At 45.1% G+C, this 21,110-nt stretch overlaps 1 protein-coding gene and 1 long non-coding RNA gene across 4 annotated transcripts in view; one reads left to right on the top strand and one right to left on the bottom strand.

The window, feature by feature from the left end:
- On the bottom strand, window positions 143-11,692 carry LOC102189707. Its single transcript, XR_001296896.2, has 3 exons — window positions 11,576-11,692; window positions 5,739-5,966; window positions 143-1,092 (listed from the first exon to the last, which is right to left on the bottom strand). It is a non-coding gene; the product is annotated as an uncharacterized LOC102189707 (long non-coding RNA).
- ZNF652 (zinc finger protein 652) overlaps window positions 11,926-21,110 on the top strand; it is a 66,015-nt gene continuing 56,830 nt past the window's right edge. For 2 of the 3 annotated variants that reach the window (XM_018064915.1, XM_018064917.1), the window contains exon 1: window positions 11,926-12,199. The gene's annotated coding sequence lies outside the window, so the exon portion shown is untranslated. Of the gene's footprint in view, window positions 13,137-21,110 lie in introns of all 3 variants that reach the window. The other variant, XM_018064918.1, reaches the window with a different exon arrangement.

Here is a 21,110-nt window from a genome sequence, read left to right on the forward strand (position 1 = left end):
GAACCTTTAGGAGCCCTCCCACACATTTCTAGCTCCTTTTATTATAACCCAACAGTGTCTCTTCTCACTACCAGCACACTCGTTTTGTAACTCAGTAGCTGAGAAAGAGCAAAGAGCTCTTTAAGAGAACCACTTCCACGTTTATAGTTGATTTATTCAACAAATATTTACTAACAGCCAGTCTGTACCAGGCACTGTGACGTACCAAGATGGCTCTGATGGTGACTAGGGTAGACATGCCTTCTGTCCTGGGGGAGCCCATGAACAGACAGGACAGACACTAATAATGAAAACAGAATGTGACGTGTGATTAGACTGGATGGCCATCTGGGGTTCCTGAGAGTCTGGGCATTTCCACTGTGGCTGCACAGATCTCTTTTACTTCCGGCCTGGATTCTTCACAGAGCAGAGTGCGCTTTGCTGGGGAGGAGTGGAGAATGTGCCAACAGGATGTCTACACGGTAAGAGCCCAAAGGCATCAGTCCCCATTCTGTTCCTCCCCCTTCCCCTGGGGAGGAGGTCCCGCCCTCCTTGAATCCAGTCTCCTAGGGAAGTGACACAGGAAGCGGGGACGGAATTAAGAGCTTAAGAATTCCAAGTCCAAACAAACCATGAAAGTGAGAAGGACTGCAAAAGGCACTTCCCAATTTCACCGTGCTGGGAAATACCAGATCCTGCCACTTCTCCAGAAAGCAGCCACATTGTTAAGGGTGAAATTCACTCTCTTCTGTTCTCTGACTACATCGCCCATGAGAGGTGGTGACGCTGTTTCATTTTGAAACTTGTCCATGAATGAAGGCTCTAAGCTCTTATGCAGTTGTTGGATGTTGAGTCAGTGCTTAACCACTATAATTTGCAGAAAAGTCCTCCAACAATTTAACCAAGACGAGACACTACATATTCCACTCGGCTTGCTTGTCCACTGCTCTCTGTGGAATGGGGAAAATAGAAAAGGTATGAAGTATCAGTTCGGTTCAGTTCAGTCGCTCAGTCGTGTCCGACTCTTTTCGACCCCATGAATCGCAGCACGCCAGGCCTCCCTGTTCATCACCATCTCCCGGAGTTCATTCTTTTCAGAAAACATCTATAAAACTGACAAAAGTAACAGGGTTTCAGAGCTGATGACCCTCATTCCCTGTAAGGGTGCAGAAACTTTTTTAGAGGACGTGATGGTGGGGTAAGAGGGTGGGGGCAGAGAGCTCCCATATTCTTGAATATAAGCCTACTGGGTGCTTCCCCGGCGCCTTCTGGTGGGTGGGGGTCTCTCCCCATTTGGTGCCTCTATCATCTGGTTGTGGAACTGGAGTGGGCCCTAAGAATGTTGTGGAGGTGGTGGGTGGGGTGGGGCTGGCCTGTGCAAGGCAGCAGTAGAGTGTTCCTTTTTAGATGCGCCTGGCAGAAGTGAAAGTGGCGTGAGCACTTAAACAAGAAAAGTATCAGAAGAAAACTTTCAAAGGCCGCTGCCCTAAGTCTGGGGGGGTTTCCTAAACCAACAGGCAAATCCCTACACTAGAAAGTTTCTTTCCCTCCGTCTTTCCTGCCTCCCCCTGCTTCTTTATTTCCATCCTTCCTTTTGTTTCTCTTTCAATGGAAACACCTTCTTCCTCTCTTCCAGCCTCAATTCTACCATCTTTCCAGGTCAAGCTAAAGGCTAACCTCTTTCACACACCTTTCCCATCTAATCAACCTCCAGCTGTCCACTCCTTTCTCTGAATCGCTTGGTATGACTACACAGTGTCTGGTGCTCCCCAACCACGTTGAAAACGTTTAGAGGGCAGGGGCCATTCCTTACATTTGAGAGTCCCTTAGCCCAGAGCTGGGTATCTAACAGGCCTTTATTGAGACCTCCACTTGCCCTTTACTTCTCATTAAACATCAGAGAATTCACACAGGAAAATAAAAATAATGAAAGTGAATAAGCCTTCATGTGGGTGGAGTCATCAACCATTTTATACATCAGAGAATTCCTACTGGAGAGAAGCCCCGTATCTGATGTGTCTGTGGGAGAGCCCTCGGGTAAGTCTGGAGGCTTGGAAGGCTCATCTGACTCAGTGTTCTGGAACTCAGTTACATAGAACGTGACGTGGGGAAACCTTCGCTCAAGAGACCCAACACTGGCGTGCACATTAGAGAGAAGTGATGAATCCAAAGAATGTGGAAAAACCTCCCTCGAGACCTTTACCAACCAACATCAGAGGATTCACCCAAGTCAAGAGCAGGGTAGATGCAGGGGGTACAATAGGATGCAAAGAGGCCACAGCTCCTGTCTCTGTACAGCTCATCTCTGATCCATTTCTCAGCTGAAAAAATTGAGACTTGGACAGGAAGCATTTTCTACCGTAGGTACAGCTAGAATATCACAAAACTTTGACTCGTGCTATTTTTTTTTTAAAACAAAAACTTGAAACACTTTCATGTCTGATTTTCTTTGTCATTATTTCTCACCAGGGAAGGGAAGGGATGATGTCCTGAAACGCTTGTTACTGATGGTGAAATGGGGTTGGAGGGGCTGCATCACAGGTCAGGATAAGAGTTCTGTTCTCTGGGGACCTTTCTTTGATGTGCTGGGGTCCATGCTAGGTGCTAAAGGAGATCAAAGCTGAAAAGAGAGGTCCTTGCCCTCAAACAGCTCATAACCCAGGAAGGGGACAGACGGGTTCTTACAATCTGCTTTAACGGGAGTGAATGTGAAAAACAGCAGAGGCATGAGATACAGGAAAGGAGTCCCACGTTCCTTTGGGGGAAGTAGGATAAGCCTCACAGAGGAGGTATTGTTTTATAATAGCTGAGACAGAAAGGATGAGGAGTTTACCAGACAAACAAGTGAGGAGAGGGTGTTCCAGGCAAAGGCACTGACATAAGAAAGGGTATGGCTGTTGAGGATCGTGAAGCAATTCAATCTGTAAAGAACGGCGAGGGTGGCACCGGGGTGGGGTGGGCATAAGCTAGCCAGGCAGTTAGACGAGGGGAAGATAACATGAGTCCCCTGAATGTCCTGCAAAGCAGTTCAGATTTCCCTTTAAGCAATGGAAGCTGCATTAGTTTCTTACTGCTGCTATAACAAATTGCCACAAACTTGGTAGCATAAAACCACACAGACTTATTATCTAACAGTTCTGGAGGTCAAGAGCTTCACTAGGCCAAAGTCAAGGTGTCAGCAGACCGTGTTTCTTCTGGGGGCTCCAGGAGAGAGTCAGCTCTTTGCTTATTCCAGTTTCTAGAAGCTGCTGACATTCCTTGGCGCTTGTCCCTCTCCCATCTTCAAAGCCAGCAATCACACCATTCTGACCTCCGCTTCCTGGTCACTTCTCCTCTGACCCTAATGTTCTCTTCTAAGGATCTTTGTGATTAGATTGGACCCACTGGATGATGGGGCTTCCCTGGCAGACGGTAATGAGTCTACCTGCAATGCGGGAGCCCAGGTTCAATCCCTGGGTCGAGAAGATCCCCTGGAGAAGGAAATGGCAACCCACTTGAGTATTCTTGCCTGGGAAATCCCATGGGGTCCATGGGGTCGCAAAAAGTCGGACACAACTGGGTGACTTCACTTTCTTTTTTTCTTTCACTGGATAATCCAGGTTAAGGTCTGCATTTCAAGATCCCTAACTTAATCCCATCTGCAAAATCCCTTTCACCAACATAAGGTAATATATTCACAGCTTCCAGGTTTAGGATGTGGACATATTTAGAAGGCTATTATTCTGCTTATCACAGGAGCCATGCCAGAATTCTGAGCAGGAGTGTGGGGGTAATTGGAGTGTTGGGTAGTACAGCATCATGGTTCAAAGAGCAGCTGTAGGAGTCTGACTTCCTGGATTCAATTCTGACTCCATCATGTAAGACTTATGTGACCTTATATCACCTCCTACTTCATTTCTCTCTGTTTCCTCATCTGTGAAATGAGAATACCTACCTCAAAAGACAGTCGGAAGGATTCTGCAGACTAACAGAGGTGCAACACTTAGGAGAGCAGAAAGCACTCAATAAGCTGGGGACATCCTGGTGCTCAGTACATGCTAAGAACAGCAATCTGGCCAGGAAAAAGACTGCGGTCAACGCCGTGCAGAGCAGAATGTAGCATCTAGGGGACCCATTTCCACAGGACCATCAATACAGTAGGAAGGAGGCCTCCAAGCGGCAGGGGATTCTATGGCACAGAGGAATCATGTAGGCCCTCCGAACGGCACCACGTTGCTCAGCGGAGCTCTCACCTGCTTCCTCTCTGCTGGCAAAATGAAATGAGGGAAAGAATTTGCACCAATCTGTTCCTATCCTTAGGTGGGGTTCCGTCTGTGTTGGATAATATTAGAGTGTAGGTGATGCTTTCTTTGTCTTAAGCTCTTCCCTGAGATCCCTGGAACAAGTGTTGGATTTGACACGGGGCCAGTGAAAGACCTGGCAACATCTCAGCCACATACCCAGTGTGACCGTGAGTGTGCTTCTGAGTTGACGGACAACTGGTTTGGGGCCTCTTCTTCCCTATCTTCTCTGTCTCCATTTTCTGGTACCAATGAACCTGAAGCTATCAAAGAAAATCTCTCCTTTCTGTTGTTTTTTTACTCTGCTGCTGCTGCTGCTTCTAAGTCGCTTCAGTCGTGTCCGACTCTGTGCGACCCCATAGACGGCCTCCCACCAGGCTCCGCCATCCCTGGGATTCTCCAGGCAAGAACATTGGAGTGTGTTGCCATTTCCTTCTCCAATGCATGAAAGTGAAAAGTGAAAGTAAAGTCGCTCAGTCGTGTCTGACTCTTAGTGACCTCGTGGACTGCAGCCCACCAGGCTCCTCCGTCCATGGGATTTTCCAGGCAAGAGTACTGGAGTTGGGTGCCATTGCCTTCTCCGGTTTTTTTCTCTACAGAACTCTAAAGGAGCAGTTTTGGATTGCTTAGAAGTTTACCTGCAAATGGATAAAATACAGGACACCCAGTTAAACCTGAATTTTTCAGATAAACAACGAACGATTTTAGTATGTCTCGAATGTTACTATATGTTTAGAAATACTTTAAAAACCAGATTATTTGATTAGCCAGAGTACTCTGTTCCCTAAATTCATCATATAATACTTTATGTTCTTTGATGCAATCTACAAGCCAGATTGGTAGTCAAGCCCTGAAAGTTCTTATACCTTCTGTGGGTAGACATTCTCTGTACTAACACAGGGAAAGGAGGGGAGACTGTTTCCAGAGGGATGGCAAGGGTCCAAATAGTGAGGACTGGTCCCTCTATTTCTCTGATATGAATGGTGATAGCTGTGATACAGTTTCTTCTTCTGCCCAACTCTGAGATTCAGAGAAACTCAGTTCCAGCTCCGTATCGCATCTGCCCTCTACATTAATGGGGAGGATCATCGCTGCTGCTCCAGGACCCAAGGATGACCAGGATACCCACTCTGCTTAAGTATATTGAGATTATTTTGTCTATATTGCTGTCTTTGATCTGGGCTAGGATAATGATGATGATTCTCACCATCTATGGGATGTAAGTGAAAGTCTGTCTCTGGATTGGGTGTGTATAATTCGCAGTCACTGTTATATGAAACACATAAATGAAAGAACAGCTGAAATCTGCAAGGCTAGTCATGGTTGGCACTAGTTTTGCTCAAGGTTTGGCTCTCAGGCTCCATCCCATGTAACTCCTCCAATCTAGAATGATCCTCCTTTTTTTATTCACCGTGAGCCCTCTAAACTTTGGTCTGTGGCGGGGAGTGGGGGGTAAACACTTGAAATCTTCCAATTTACCTTGTTTGCAGGCCGAGGCTCAGCCCTGCCGCCAGTTAGGGCTTCGAGCAGATGATCACTTCCAGGTCACTTCCTGGTCATCTGCAGCCACTCTCCACTGCAGCATATTGTTCAGCCTGGTGCTGTTGGTGGGACTTGAGTTTTCACATCCAAGTTGTTTAGACATGTTGTGATGGCTGGTTCCTGCATTTCTGTACTCACCCTCATTTCAGCATCATTTCAGAAACTCTAAGTAAATGCAAAAGATTATAACAGTTTATGAATCAGGAAGGAATTTTACCCCCTCTGGATGTGAACTGACCCACCCAGCTGAAGGCAGGAGGCCTAACCACACAGGATTAACTGTGTTCTCTAGCACCTCCATTACTTCTTGAAAAAGTGACCCTGAGGGGCCAGGGGAATTAATGACTTAATGCCTACAAAGCTCTAGGAACAACTTGCTGCAGATAAGGTCTCATTATCGTTAATTGTTGTTATTATTTTTGTTATTGTTGTTCTTAACCCAACTCCTGTGAAAAGCTGCCACAGCTCTGTTAGTGACCTCAGGTCAGGGGTTTAATGAATACCTCTTCTGAATGCCAGAGGCCCCAGGCACTATGTTCCCGCCCCCACATCCAGGCTCCACCTCCTAGGAACTCCACCTTCAGGGTCCTTGCAACCTGGCAGATCTTCCCAGGCCCTATCTGAGGGACTCCATCATTCTTCAGTCCCGCAAACACTCCAGCTCGCACTGCTCCCAGCTCCAGACACCCGCATCCCCTTTGCCACCTCTCCCCCATGTAATCTCACACACTTCTCTTGACCTTGTCTCCACTTTTCTGCAGTTTTCTAGCGCTCCCAACACATTTCTTTTGACTCCCAAACTGCTCTTCAGAGCCAAGGCTTTTGAGGATCACGAAAGCTAAGAGGGGGTTCCCTGATCCCTGTCCTTCACCCTTGCGTTCCTTCGTCCTCCACTGCATCCCAGGTATCGCATCCCACCTTCTTGAGGCCTTCAGGATTGTTCCTCAGGTGGCGAGGCCGGTTGGGTGGGTTTGGTTTAGGGTTACAGAGTTTGGCACTAAATCACAGCCCCGTGCAGCTGCCTTCTTTAATTAATTACTTCTAATTTTTGAAAAATCATCTCTTCATTTGGACCTCAGTGCATGCCTCTGGGGCACATGTCACATCAATTACACACAACAATTAAGTCTGCTGCTTAAAGAAGCTGTGAGCCTCTTAAACAACTCAAACACAGTTCGAGCCTAACTGCCTTAGATCACTCAGCTGTACATGGACCTTGAGGCCGAACCCCCAGGGGAGGAATCGAGCTGCAGCAGTCCACTTAGGAATGGAAGATGTTCTCTTGTTGTGGGTGCCTGCCCTGGGCCACCCACGCTCCCTAACTCCAGGGTTCCTCTTGGCCTTTGCTTAAATAGTCAGGAAGCTCGGGTGGTTTCTCTAGGGTAGTAACAAGGTCTCTCAAATTCCAAAGCCCGCCTCTCTACCGTCCTAATTGGCCACCTTGCGTGGATAAAGATGAATCTGAGGCCCTCACACAACAGGATGGGGACTAAGTTAATCTGTCCTTCCATCCATAGAGATGGTGCACACAGGCTTAACTAATGCTTTCACAGCGGTTTGAATTAGGAAAACGGTCACAGATGTTGCTTGAGGGTAGAGATAATTTCTTAATGGTCCTTGAGTCCCACCTGGCTTGACAGACACTTGGTAGATATTTCAGGAAGGTTCATAGAATGCTGCAGACAGAAAGGGGTAAGAGCATGCAGTACATCAACAAACACCCTTCCATGTGCAAAGCAAGTAGGCATACAGGACTGGTCTAACACCTTAGCCTCATTAACATTGTCCTTTCTACCCAACTGGAATTAAAAAAACAAACACACACATTAGTAGGCCAGGTAAACGAGGCTTTCCTTATCTATTTAACTCATTTCTTTTCTTTTCTTTTTTTTTTTTAAGATTTAAAATGTTTTATTTTTATTTTTTTTTTAAATTTTAAAATCTTTAATTCTTACATGCGTTCCCAAACATGAACCCCCCTCCTACCTCCCTCCCCATAACATCTCTTTCTTTATTGGCATATGTGAGTCGCCTGTGAGTCTGTTATGTTTGCCAGAATCGTGGCTGGCCATTTGAGTCCAAACTTCCAGAGAGCAGAGACCACATGTGTTCCATTTGCTTTGTATGGTGTCCAGCAAAGAGGTGCAGTACAGTATCACAGACAAGTCCTGGACTTGGACCCTGGAGACCCAGGATTTCATTCTGCCCACGTTACCCTTAAAATCTGGACCTTGTTTTTAATATATTGTTTTAAAAAAAATTAGCAGAAACAAATATTTTCTGCCCTTCCTACCCTCCAGTGTTGAGGGAAGAATTAAGTGAAATATTGTAAAAGAAAGATTTGTAGAAGTTGTCACATAAGTGCATTAAAAAAAAAAAATTATATGGAGAAAGAAATGGCCACCCACTCCAGTATTCTTGCCTGGAAAAGTCTGACAGGCTGCAATCCATGGAGTTACATGACTGAGCATGTGTGCATGAGGCTGGAGGGAGATGGGTTGATAGCAATAAACTGGTAGAACTAAAAAAAAAATTATAAAATGCATTTTGATGATAAGGACACCACAGCAACTATGACCCAAACTCTGAGATGTTTCAGTTGGAGAAGCTGATGTGTAGAGACCACAGCTGTATGGAGCTCTGAACCAGATGATGGTCCCAGGCCATGCTGCAGCTAAATCAGCTGAGATCAAAGTGGCCAATAGCCTCAAGAGCCTCCCTCATCTTTGTCCCCAAAGCAAAAGAGCTCCACTCACATACCTGACCTTTTAGTGCATTCTGGCATTTGTTTTAACTTTTCCTTGGAATTTTAGTGGGGATGGTGCCAACTGAGACGGCGCAGAATGAAAGCGCCCATGGACCTTACACACACATATACACAAGTGCACACACACAAGCCCCCTGGCAGACAAGCCAAGAGTCCAGCTTTCTGGGTGTCTCTAAACATTATCACTTGAGAAAAAAGTGGCTACCAGAGGGAAGTCCAGGACAACTTTACCCATTCTGTACAAGGGGCAGTTTCCTATAGTAAGGGCTTCGAGATGAGAAATTGGATAGTAACTCTTAGGAAAGGAATGGAATTACAAGGTATTAAGGAACACAGTCAAACTTTCTAAAGGAGAATCCTAGGTATTACATCTGAAAGGCTCTAAGAGCCATATAATCCCCTCTTCTTACAAAACCTCAAAGGTGGAGTGATTGAACAAAGGTCACAGCCCTACAAGTATGAGGGCCTAGGAAACCCCGAACAGAACTCTGGCCCCAACTCTGGTGCAATACGTGGGGTAACATTAGTCAGTGGGTAGGCAGGGAGCCATAGCCACTGCCCCTCCACGTGGAAAGAACTAGTATTGACTAGGGCTACATCCCTGGAAACTTGGGGAGCAAAGAAATGCAGTGAATTGGGGGCTTGTACCAGGCTGTCCAGCTCACCTTATAGGAACCAGATAGCTCTGCTGCTGTTTAAATTTAATGTGTAAGACTTTCAGAGCTGTCAAAATATACAGAACTTTTTACTAAAATTTTTAAATTAAAAAAAAAAAAGAAATGGTGGGAGTTCCCTGGTGGCCAAATTGTTAGGGTTCTGGGCTCTCACTGCCATGGCCCAGGTTCAATCCCTGGGGAACCAAGATTCCACGAGCTACATGGCATGGCCAATAAAAGGGTGGGGATAAGGGGGTTTTGCTAGTTTTGGCTGATGGCCTTAATGAGATGGTGAAGAATTATCCAGGGCCAGGAAACCAGGATGACAGAAGTCTCATTTTCCAATAAGACCAGATGTGGTTGCTAAATATTGCCTGTAATGACTGCCAAGCAGAAGAAGAGAGGCACTGAAACCAGCAAAATGATGACAGCACTTCTTCTGGTAGGTTCTCAAGGGGGAAGAGTTAAGGGGGAGCAGAGGAACTAGGGTCACCATGCCAGGCCCAAGGCCTTCCAAAGTACCTGTCACCAGCACTTCAAATACACTGGTCAAGTCCCAAGTGCCTGGAGAGAGCGAAGAGGAAAAAAACATAAATAAAGGAGATATGTAAAACTGAATATTAGAACTATTATCCCTCACGTGGTGCAGCTACTTGTTTTCACTGCACAGGAAAATGCAGCCATTTTTCCAGGAAGCCCTTTGAGAGGACAGCATGTTGGGAATCAGAAGACTGAATCCTGCCCTGCCTCCATTGTTGACTGGGCTGGGTGACTTAGGCTGAGCCAGGAGACACACCTTGGCTTGAATTGCCTTCATTTGGAATAATACCCGTTCTATCTGCATTATGGGGTTGTTGGAAAATCTGATAATGGATATAACCTGTCTGCAAAAACTTTAAAGCACTCTTCAAGCAGAAGGTGATAATATTACTATTCCAATGACTAGGAGCCCTTCAGAGGTGTGGCCCATGGGTAGAAACTCCTAGAGACTTGGTTCCTCAGCCCTCACTCTGCATACCCCTCTTCCAAGAGGCCGAGTGGGAGAAGGGATGGGACAAATGTCCAAGAAGGCAAAGTTAGACATCTCAGTGAGATGTTCTAGGCTCACTAGCCTCCATGGATGCCAAGGTTTTTCTCACATTGAATCGAAGTTTTTCCTTTTACTACTTATGATTGTTTCCTCCTGTTTTTCTTGAAGATTCTCTCTCACCTGCTTCAATATGACATTATTTTTAGTGTTTATCCACTGAAGACACTCACTATTGAAGAACGTGACCCAAAGTTGCTAAATTATGATCCCTGGAGTCCAAGTGTAATAAAAATGAAGCATCTGTTTTGAGAAGTAGCCAAGGATAGAGTTAGCCCTGGAACCCTTTTATTTATAAAGCTTCAATCTCTTCCCTTTTCCCAGACTCAGGTCATTTTATTCCCCACAGGAATTTTTGGGGGTGCAATTTTTGGAGAAGTAGCTGCATATGTATTAAAAATGTTGAGAGCTCAGATTTAGTGCAAGAACATTTATTAAGCATAGTGTAAGAATAATAAGGAATTCCAATTAAGATAAAATTTGGAAAACATCAGGGAACTTTGGTTTATGGTGGGAAAGGTCATGACTTGGTTCTACTTCACTGGAGGCCTTTACTTTGCCTGGTTCATTTCCCCTCCCTGTACTCCAAGCGCTTTCAATTATGGACAGCTTCTCTTGGCGATGAACTTGGATAAATGCTACCTTGTTAGCTAATAGTACCATTAATTATATTAATGATTAATAGCTAATTAGTCATGATGCTGTAATGCTTAAATGGAGGCTTCCTTTCTTTCGGCAGCTCCATATCTCAAGCACAATCGTGTACACGCGCCTGCACACACACACACACACACACCCACACACCCACAATCCCCTTCCCTATTTCTGGCCGCAGAACAAGCAGGGTTCTAAATTTGTTTTTCTGACAAGTCTGGGCGATCTCTAAATTTCTCGTTTTTATTAGCTGTCTCATTCATCAAACAAATAACCCACTACTGCTTACATTCTGTCTTTTTTATTTCTGTATTCTGTTACCCACACCGCCCTTCAGTAATAAGGGGGCCAGAGTCAAGTTGTTTTTTGTTTGTTTACCTTATAAACCAAAAAACCTCCTGATTTCTACTACACCTCGCTTGGACCTACTTTTCTACTTTGGCCCCCTTTCTGAACTTCACTTTCCCTAATCTTAACCCGCTCTCTACTTCGTGGAACGCCCCCACTCTCCAGCCCAAAGCTCCCTCCTACTCTACATTTTGGCTTCCTTTCAGCAACCACGCCCCCAGACCCAAGGAGAGCGGCGCGCACGCGCACCCCACGCCTTTACCTGGGCCCTCGGCAGTGGGCGGAGTAGGGGAGGCGGGGGTGGAGCGGGAGTCGGCGGTTGTGTGGGAGGCGAAGCGCTCACAATGTGGCAGGAGGGAGAAAAGGTGCGCCAGGGCCGGCCCCGAGGGCTGCGCATGCGCGCCGCCGCGCCCAGCGGCCGGGATGCCAGGGGGGCGGGCGGAGGGAGGTGTCGGGCTCCCTGTTGGGCGGGCGGGGGGGGGGCCGGCAAGGGAAGGGGCCGCGGGCGCGCGCGCGCTCTCGCCGCCGCTCGCCCTCCCTCTCTCCCTGCCCCCCTCTCGGCACACACAACCACACACGCACACCCCCCCTCCCCTGCCTCCCTCCCCGCGCACCGCCCGCCCCGCCAGCCCCGCTCGCCCTCGCGCGCTCGGAAGGGAGTCGCGAGACGTCGGAGCGGCGGCCACGTAGCGCTGCGGCGGCGGCGGCGGCGGCGGCGGCCGAGGCCGGGTCTGCGGAGCGGCCCTGAGGACAGACGTTGGGCAGGGGGGAGGGGCCGGCCCAGCCGGCGGTTGTTACTCGAGCGCCGCGGCTACAGGCCCCCCGCCGCAGGGATGGACCGCCGAGGCGGTGGTCGGGGCGGCGGAGGCGGAGGCGGCCGGCCCGGGTGAGTAGGGGCCCCTGCCCCCCACGTACACGCCACAGTTGCGGCTGCGCCCCTGGCAGCAGCCCTTCCTCTCCGCCGCCCTCCGAGCCGACAGGGGCTCTGGGCGCCGGGTTAACCCTTCGCCGAGGCAGCTGCGTGCACTAGGCCGGAGCAGCCCCCATCCGGAGGGGAGGCCCCGGGCGTTGAGCTTTTCTGGCCCGGACCCTGGCTGGAGGCGCCGGCTTCTGTCCCTTCGCCCCCTCTTTCTCGGACCCGGGCTGGGCTCCAGTTTTGCAGAGTGCGCTCGCCCGGAGGCCCGAGGGGAAGCTGGGGTTGCACGGGGTAGCGGGCCGAGGGGAGGTTTGCACCGGTCCTCCTTCGAGCATTCTCCTGCCCAGCAGCTGGTGGCTTGCACCCACTGCCTCCCCTGTCCTGCGGCTGCTCCCAAACCACCAACCCCCGGGAGTATTGTGCCGCCTGAGATAAAAATGCATCTAAGTGTACACCCGCCCAATACTCACCCAGAGGGTAATGCAGACCTTTCTCCACCCCCACCACAGCCTCCCCTCCAATCAGGCTCTGCTTAAGATTCTTAGATGGGAGCCACCAAAGGTAGTGACACCCCCGTTACAGCTGCACAGAACATGTTCATTGTCGAGGAATGCCTCCGCCAGAAATGAAAAATACCCCTGCTTCACCCTGGAACACTGTCTACGATTTAAGATCCCGTCTGCTCTTCTTGAAGAGGGCCAGTCTTTGATCACATCTAGCACATCCCTCCCCCACAACGCGCGCGCGCGCACACACACACACACACACACACACACACTTCCTGATTGCTGAACAGTCCCTGTCATCGCGGATCCATTGTCAGGAATGGCTTGTGCCAATCAAAGGAATGTGCTTTTGCCTTTGGAGAAGGGTGCTTTCCACAACCACGTTCTCAGGATATTGCTGTGTGAGTCTGTCTTTGATTGTCCTCAGGTTGCCTCTGTGTTCAGGTATCATCTTTCCAGTGTTTCCCCTATATACATTACATCTCCCGTGGATCCCCAGTAGTACCTGAGTGATGGGTTGCCCCCCACCAGTTAATTACGTATGGTGTGTGGGAATTTCATTTTTTAAAAAAATTTCGTTTATTTGGTTGAAGTGTTTAACATCTGTAGTCAAGGCATAGTAAATATATAGGATAATATTTTGGGACGATTTTTTTCTTTTCTTTTCCAGAGACGGCATGGTCCGTATTGTTCTGGGAATGGCAAATAGCACATGCTTTGTTGACAACATGTGTGTGCTTAGGGAATGAAGAGCTGCTGTGGTTGGCGTGTGAGAGTGTGTGCACTGAATGCTGGTTGTGTTCCCATATAGGGCTGATTTGAGAGTGGTGAGCTGTACTGTGATAGGGCTGGCAGGCATCTGGGATGTTTGTATCAGGACTGTGCACATATATTCAGATAGATATTGCCTTTAGTATGCTGCTGCTGCTAAGTCGCTTCAGTCCTGTCCGACTCTTTGCGACCCCATAGACGGCAGCCCACCAGCCTCCCCCGTCCCTGGGATTCTCCAGGCAAGAACACTGGAGTGGGTTTTTGTTGAAAATGTACACTGATGTGTTTTCGGAATTCTGAACATGTCTGTTTTAGTGGTTCCTAACCTCTCTTTGGATTCATGGAAGCCTTTAGGACCCTCTTCCAGGGGAAATAGACACTCATAATTTTGTATGCAAATACAGTCATCTTGAGCCTGGTCCTGGGCCCTGAGGTTAAAATCTGTATTGAAAGGACTTTGAGTTTTGTGTTTTGCTTTCTTTCTTGAGGATTGTCATTACTTTGGTCCTGAGCAGTAACCAACAAACTAGATGAAATATGTATCCTCGTGTTTTGTTCTTTGATTACAGTGAGTTAGGTATTTGTAAGGTATCATTTCCCCTGTCTTACAGTAAAGAAATGTATGTGAGAATTTCAGAAAAAGTTAAAACTGGAGTCAGAATAACTTGTTTAAATGTGTCTAAATGTGCCTGGCATTATCTTCTAAGTGTAGAAGATTTCAACAGGAGAATCAGTGGTCTGTTTTCTAATGCCTATCTGGAATCATTTTGTGTTGTTTGAGGTTGATCTGATCTCTTAAAAGAAGGCCTTATCTTTCCCATGGTAGAGTACCTGCTCTGTGAAGATTTTTCAACTTTATTAAATGTGATTTCATGTCTTTTTTTCAGAGTGATGTTACCATCAGAATCATCCATTTTTAAATTTTGTTTTAATGGAAGGATTTTAATTATAATAAGGAAATTCAGTCTCCATGTTTAAAATCTAGAACTAGGTATGAATGTTGCACCATTCTACAATAAGCAGGGGATAAATATCAACTATTCTTGTTTAAATCACCCTGCCCTCAGCCTTTGCCTTTTGACCATATCTCAGTCAGGAGACAGTGTGTGATAGTGTTATGATGGGCAGTGAGATAAAAGAAACAGGTCCCCAGCTCTCCAGGAGCTTGTAATTCTGATAATATTTTTTGCTTACAAAATCCTTTAGGACTTTCATATTTTTGATATTTTGGAGTTTCTGAGAGGCTAAGGAATTTATGGTATTAACAGCATTTTGGATGGCAAGGGAGCCTTGGAATCTTGCATAAAACCTGTTTCATTCACCTGAAGAATAGCATTTATTCTAATAATTAGGCAGTATATCCTATGAAATTTGAAAGTATGCTGAGATTGCAAATATTGCATTTTTATTATCTAATAAACAGGATTGAGGTGGCTTATATTGCAGGTTATGTTGTTTTTTTTTCATGTCGTGCCTAAAGTTTTACTGTCAGAAATTATTTGCATATCCTAAGCCCAGGGAATTTCAAAATTGCAAATATGTTACTTTTCTTTTTCAGTGTAGTATGTGACAAATCATTAAAATCTCAGGGGACACTGTGCTTCCTTGATTTAACATCACAGAACCTCTTCTAACCAGTCGCTTACCTAGGTAAACACCCACACACCACAAAGCAGCTGATCATATAACTCATATGGCTGTGAGGACAGCATTCTCTCTGCCAAATTCAGAGCTTGGAAGCTGGAAAACAATTGCATAGCAGTGAAACATGGAGTCGTGGTGCTGGCTGCTCACTCTCATTAACACAAACAGCTTGCTGTAGTTTTTTCAACGCTCTTCTTCAGACACCCTTCCCTTAGGAGGTTTCAGATCAGCAGCTTCTACTCAAGGGAAACAGCACCTACTTTCTGCAACTGTGGCCTCAAGATCTGATGCGTGACACCCAGAGCTGTTTCCATTTCTGCTCTCAGTATGGGAAGTAATCTTGTAGTGTGGTAAGAAAATACTTATTCAAGTCTGTAGAAAAAAGTTGATTAGTAATGCTGCTGATGTGATTTTGTTTTTGAATGTCTGAAGCCTTTTGAAGAAGCAAACTTGTAAAAGTGAACTGTTTAAAAACAAATCACCCTTTTCTCAAGAGTTTCAGAAGATTTCACCAAAATGTGAATATACTCTTGAGTTTCATTTCCCTTGTTCTAAAAAGTCAGTTGAGAGACAACCAAAAGCAAAAAAGAACTGAACTGGATTCTCTCGTATTTTGAATCATAGCCTTTGGAACTAAAGGAGGTGACTGCATTTCCTCGCCAGGAATTCCTGAGTCTTATGCTACCGTTTTAGGTATGATGTGTTTCTCATCTATTGTCATCATTTCAGACAGCATTTTGATAAAATGATTTTGATAAGCAGAATTGATTTTAATAAAAGTGAGTTGGTGTTGGAGTTAGTGACTTTAGCTGAGGGAGGATCAGGGAGATGGTTCTTTGGAGCCAGGCAGAACTAGATTTGAATAAAGCTCCACTGTCTTTACAGCATTGGACTAGTCACCTTGACCTCTCTATAGCCTCAGTTTCCTCGCCAGAAGAGTGGGGTTTGTTATGATATTAGAGATAATATATATGAACTTCTGGAAGACAGGCACATATACACATTGAGGACTCAATGGTAGGACAGAAGTGATGTGGGAGTGAAACTGCAGATCATTTTGGCTTACAGGATTTAGAAGTCTGGTGCTGTGATCTGCATACTTTAATTTGTGCTGATTTGAGATGAAAAAATTGCAAATATTTAACTTGGTGCGTACCTAAGTCTTGCAGGTGCACTGTGCTTGTTGGAACTTTGATTTGTTGCTCTATGGCTGGCTGAACTTGGTGGAGACAATAAAACTTAGCTCCAAATTCAACAGTGTTACCCACAGGCTGTGCTTGTTTTAAGCCTTTTCAGAGCTTACGTGGTGAAAGGGGTGTTTTAGGACACTAATGTAGCTCAATGAGTTCTGTGTCCAGAGTTGAATCACGTGCAAAGCCTTGTGTAAATTTTCATGGTAATGCAAGTCATAAAGTGCTTGATGGAATCAGTGAAGACATCCAGTGCTTATTTTAGTTAATCTCTTTGTTTATTTAGCAGTTATCTTTGATATTTGAAAACACTTATGAACATGTTTTTCTTAAAAAATTCTCATTGCTCTTCTGAGGTTTTGATCATAAACTATTATTGGGGCTATAAGTTTGAGTGCCTAAGGCATTTTTGCTTTGATGGGTGAAGGAAAGAAAAGTAAGATCCCTTACCTGTCAAATTTGATCAGCTCTCCACTTTAGACCTATACCTTTAGGTTGTGTATATAGTTCCCAGCATTGTTTTTAGTCAAAAAGGCAAGTTTATGGTACATTATTTTTTTTTAATGGCAACCCGCTCCAGACTCTTGCCTGGAAAATCCCATGGACGGATGGAGGAGCCTGGTAGGCTACAGTCCATGGGGTCTCAAAGAGTCAGACATGACTGAGTGATTTCACATACATAAACATAAGAGTCTGGTTACTTTGAAAAGTAGATTCAGGACACGTATACAGTTTTATTCAATACACAGAACTTTTAAAATAGAGTTTCTTGAGTTCTGTAGAATTATTCTGTCATTTTTGCAGAATATCACTGTGATAAGTCCATAACCTAGAGACTTTTCAGATAAGGTAGGCACATCAGTAATGCATTAGGAAATAGCTCAAGGGAATCTGCTAAGCCTTATTTTCTTTTATTGTTGAGCCACCTAGGGGCTTGCCCATCAGTGGAATCAGTTACTAGCATTGGATTGCTGATAAAGAGGAGTTGGCAAAGTTAGACTTTGCAGAACACTTGAAAAAAACTTAGTCTTGGCCAGAATGTATAACTGCAGCATTTATGCTATGTGAACCCACCGACTAAATAAGGTTTAGATGATTGAGTTAACATAATTTTTTCTCAACTGTGGTACATTTTGCCAAGTAAACTTTTTTTTTGAAAGTGGTGCTTTTTTTTTTTTTTTCTGTCTAGTTTACTGGAGTCAGATGGCTCAGTAGATGGCTTGTTGCTTTTGTCAGTTTCTTGATAGGCCAGTCAGTGTGTGGTGAGAAGGGATTGCTGGAAGAGGATAAGAATGGAAATCATGCAAAGAATGGCTCCTGAGCATGATTTTTGGTCTTTACCTTGGATGTAAAGACCATGGTATTAGAGACTTGTGACTCTACTTGGACTTCACCAAAATAGGCAGTGTGGGTGATTCCTTTTGACTTCAGTGCTAATGTAGAATATAATCTTCAACACATTTATACTTTTCAGCTTTGTGATTTAGATTCAGTTTGGGGGATTCAGTGGAATATAACTTCTTTTTCTAAATAATCTTTTAAACATTTTTTGTTTATTTTTTGCTCTGCTGGGTCTTAGTTGCTGCTCATGGGCTTTCTCTAGTTGCGTTGAGCAGGGACTGCTCTAGAGTTGCGGTGCATGGGATTCACACTGTGGTGATTTCTTTCGGGGAGCAAAGGCTGTAGGCACAGGGGTTTCAGTAATTGTGGGTCACAGGCTTAGTTGCTCCACAGCATGTGGGATCTTCCTGGACCAGGGATTAAACTTGTGTCCCCTGCATTGGCAGGCGAATTCTTAACCACTGGACCACCAGGAAAGTCCCAGCATATAACTTCTTAATTATACTATATGAGCTATAAAATGAGATTTATAACTAGGCCCTTATAAATTGTTTTTACCCTTTTGAATATATCATTTTAATATATCTAGAATAATATCAGTGGCCTATAAATATTGAAATGCAAAAAATAATACAGTAAAATACTGTTTTGTTTCTTGAGGGGGTGGCAAGGAGAGCATTTGTGACTTCAGTTTTGTAGATAAATCTGTTTTTTTCCCCCGGTTCCTCTTAAAACTATGTCTCAGCTGCCCATGGACTTTTCCTATATTAATATACTAAGAGCTGCAGTTTGAACAAAAAAGATCTTAATGACATGGATAACCACAATGGTGTGATCACTCACCTAGAGCTAGACATCCTGGAGTGTGAAGTCATGTGGGCCTTTGGAAGCATCACTACAAAGATAGTGGAGGTGATGAAACTCCAGCTGAATTATTTAAAATCCTCAAAGATGATGGTCTTAAAGTGCTGCACTCAGTATGCCAGCAAATTTGGAAAACTCAGCTGTGGCCACAGGACTGCAAAAGGTCATTTTTCATTCTAGTCTCAAAGAAGGGCAAGGCCAAAGAATGTTCAAACTGCCACAGAATTGCACTCATTTCACATGCAAGAAAAATAATGCTCAAAATCCTTTAAGCTAGGCTTCAGCAGTTTGTGAACCAAGAAATTCCAGATGTACAAGCTGGATTTAGAAAAGGCAGAAGAATCAGAGATCAAATTGCCAACATCCACTGGATCATAGAAAAAGCAAGAGAATTCCAGAAAAACATCTTACTTCTGCTTCATTGACTACACTAAAGCATTTGACTGTGTAGATCACAACAAACTGGAAAATTCTTAAAGAAATGGGAATATAAGACCACCTTACCTCTTGAGAAACCTATATGCAGGTCAAGAAGCAACAGTTAGAACTAGACATGGAAAAATAGGTTGATTCAAAACTGGGAAAGGAGTATGTCAAGGCTGTATATTACCAACTTGCTTATTTAACTTACATGCAGAGTCAGTTCAGTCAGTCAGTTCAGTCGCTCAGTCGTGTCTGACTCTTTGCGACCCCATGAATCGCAGCACGCCAGACTTCCCTGTCCTACACCAACTCCCGGAGTTCACCCAAACTCATGTGCATCGAGTCGGTGATGCCATCCAGCCGGTGATGCCATCCAGCCGTATCATCCTCTGTCCCCTTCTCCTCCTACCCCCAATCCCTCCCAGGATCAGGGTCTTTTCCAATGAGTCAACTCTTTGCATGAGGTGGCCAAAGTACTGGAGTTTCAGCTTTAGCATCAGTCCTGCCAAAGAACACCCAGAACTGGTCTCCTTGAGGATGGACTGGTTGGATCTCCTTGCAGTCCAAGGGACTCTCAAGAGTCTTCTCCAACACCACAGTTCAAAAGCATTACCCAGTTCTTCAGTGCTCAGCTTTCTTCACAGTCCAACTCTCACATCCATACAGGACCACGGGAAAAACCATAGCCTTGACTAGATGGACCTTTGTTGGCAAAGTAATATCTCTGCTTTTGAATATGCTATCTAGGTTGGTCATAACTTTCCTTCCAAGGAGTAAGCGTCTTTTAATTTCATGGCTGCAGTCACCATCTGCAGTGACTTTGGAGCCCCCCAAAATAAAGTCTTGACACTGTTTCCACTGTTTCCCCATCTATTTCCCATGAAGTGATGGGACCAGTTGCCATGATCTTCGTTTTCTGAATGTTAAGCTTTAAGCCAACTTTTTCACTCTCCTCTTTCACTTTCATCAAGAGGCTTTTAGTTCCTCTTCACTCTCTGCCATAAGGGTGGTGTCATCTGCATATCTGAGGTTATTGATATTTCTCCTGGCAATCTTGATTCCAGCTTGTGCTTCTTCCAGCCCAGCATTTCTCATGATGTACTCTGCATAGAAGTTAAATAAGCAGGGTGACAATATACAGTCTTGATGTACTCATTTCCCTATTTGGAACCAGTCTGTTGTTCCATGTCCAGTTCTAACTGCTGCTTCCTGACCTGCATATAGGTTTCTCAAGAGGCAGGTCAGGTAGTCTGGTATTCCCATCTCTTTCAGAATTTTCCACAGTTTATTGTGATCCACACAGTCAAAGGCTTTGGCATAGTCAATAAAGCAGAAATAGATGTTTTTCTGGAACTCTCTTGCTTCTTCCATGATCCAGCGAATGTTGGCCTTTTGATCTCTGGTTCCTCTGCCTTTTCTAAAACCAGCTTGAACATCTGGAAGTTCACGGCTCATGTACCATGCGAAATGCCTGGCTGAATGAATCATAAGCTGGAATCAAGAATGAGGGGAGAAATATCAATAACCTCAGATATGCAGATGACAGCACCCTTATGGCAGAAAGCAAAGAGGAATTAAAGAGATTGAAGAGCCTCTTGATGAAGGTGAAAGAAGAGAGGGAAAAGGCTAGCTTAAAACAACATTCAAAAAATTAAGATCATGGCATCTGGTCCCACAACTTCATGGCAAACAGATGCGGAAGCAATGGAAACAGTGACAGACTTTATTTTTTGGGCTCCAAAATCACTGCAGATAGTGACTGTAGCCATAAAATTAAAAGCCACTTGCTCCTTGGAAGAAAAACAATAACAAACGTAGACAGCATCTTAAAAAAAGCAGAGATATTACTGTGCCTAAAGATCTGTATAGTCAAAGCTATGGTTTTTCCAGTAGTCATGTATGAATGTGAGAGCTGGACCATAAGGAAGGCTGAGTGCCAAAGAATTGATGCCTTCAAACTGTGGTGCTAGAGAAGACTTTTGAGAGTCCCTTGGACAGCAAGGAGACCAAACTAGTCAATCCTAAAGGAAATCAACCCTGAATATTCATTGGAAGGACTGTTGCTGAAGCTGATGCTCCAATACTTGTGGCTATCTGACTCAAAGAGCCAACTCATTGGAAAAGACCCTAATGATGGGAAAG

The sequence above is a fragment of the Capra hircus genome, chromosome 19 (assembly GCF_001704415.2).
Source record: "Capra hircus breed San Clemente chromosome 19, ASM170441v1, whole genome shotgun sequence".
NCBI lineage: Eukaryota > Metazoa > Chordata > Mammalia > Artiodactyla > Bovidae > Capra > Capra hircus.